The sequence below is a fragment of the Mastomys coucha genome, unplaced genomic scaffold (genome assembly GCF_008632895.1).
Source record: "Mastomys coucha isolate ucsf_1 unplaced genomic scaffold, UCSF_Mcou_1 pScaffold3, whole genome shotgun sequence".
NCBI classification, from domain to species: Eukaryota; Metazoa; Chordata; class Mammalia; order Rodentia; family Muridae; genus Mastomys; species Mastomys coucha.
The window spans coordinates 61,731,529-61,732,807 of NW_022196909.1; the positions used below are offsets into that span (position 1 = coordinate 61,731,529).

The following is a 1,279-nucleotide window of genomic DNA, read 5'->3' on the forward strand; positions in this document are numbered from 1 at the left end:
GGTTGGGGGGGGGGATTCAGACTCAGAACATCAGAGCATCAGGCTGGGGGAGGGGGATGTCCAGACTCAGAATGCCTGTCAGTTACTTAGTTGGGTGCTGAAATCTCCTGGAACTAGATAATGGTGACAGGTGAATGTAGTGACATTATGGATGGAGTATTACTTGTGGAAATCTTATGCTACTTGTATCATTTTTAAAGATTTGCTTTTATTTTTCAAAATTATTTACAGGTGTCTGTGCACATAAGTATGGGTGACCATGGAGAGCAGTGGAGGACTTCAGGGCCCCTGTATCTGCAGTAACAGGTAAATGTAAAAGTAATTTTTATTTCCTGATGCAATTGTCATTTTTGAGGCTTACTGCTAACCCGGTACGCTAACCCAGGCCTAGTCTTGGTAGCCTTCAACCTCTGTACAATTTAATCTAGGCCTAGAAGGTTTTTCAGCCCCTAAAACTTACTGGTGAATAAGCTCACCCTTTCTTGGTCTTTCTGAGCTCTGACTGGCTGGTTCTATTGAGCTGTTCTGGCTCAAACTCCTTTCCAAGTTGATTGATTCAATCTGGCTTCTATCAGCTTCTCCTGAATTGCTCTGCTTGGCCTCATACTAACTTTGACAATCTATTCTAATCTTCTGGATCCTTCTGGTTCTCTGGCTCATTCTGTCTTCACCTGTGTCTAGCTTGTTCTGTCTCTGCACCCTCTCTCTATAACTCTCACAGTTAATCTGCCCCCTTTCTTCTCTCTGCACAGCTCTCTCTTCTCTCTCCTCTCTCTCCTCTCTCTTGTTGTGAGAGTTGGGCACATCCTATTCTGATTCATCACTTTATCTGCCACTCAATTAGACATCACTTTCAAACATGGCTGCTTCCTTCCACAAACTAACTTTACCTTCATTACTTGGGATTAAAGGTGTGTGCTAAAGGCTGAGGCACACCACAACTAGAAACAGGGTTTTTCAGTACATAGCACAATCTCTGGGTTTACAATGTGATAAGATACCCTGCAACAGATAATTGTGAGTCAGCCCTGGAGCTGGGAGTGCAGGCTCTTTCTCTCTCTCTCCCTTTTAAAGATTTATTTATTTATTATATGAGTACACTGTAGCTGTCTTCAGACGCACCAGAAGAGGGCATCCAATCTCATTCAAGATGGTTGTAAGCCACTGTGTGGTTGCTGGGATTTGAACTCAGGACCTCCAGAAGAGCAGTCAGTGTTCTTATCCTCTGAGCCAACTCTTCAGCTTTTGCTCTGCCCCCCCCCAACTCCCCTGCTTGCTC

The 1,279-nt window shown here is 44.3% G+C and overlaps 1 long non-coding RNA gene across 1 annotated transcript in view; it reads left to right on the plus strand.

The window, feature by feature from the left end:
• Positions 1–511, plus strand: part of LOC116075455 — a 2,102-nt gene extending 1,591 nt beyond the window's left edge. Inside the window, exon 3 of the long non-coding RNA XR_004112551.1 lies at positions 232–511. This is a non-coding gene — a long non-coding RNA (uncharacterized LOC116075455). The remainder of the gene's footprint in view (positions 1–231) is intronic.
• The last annotated feature ends 768 nt before the right edge of the window (positions 512–1,279 follow it).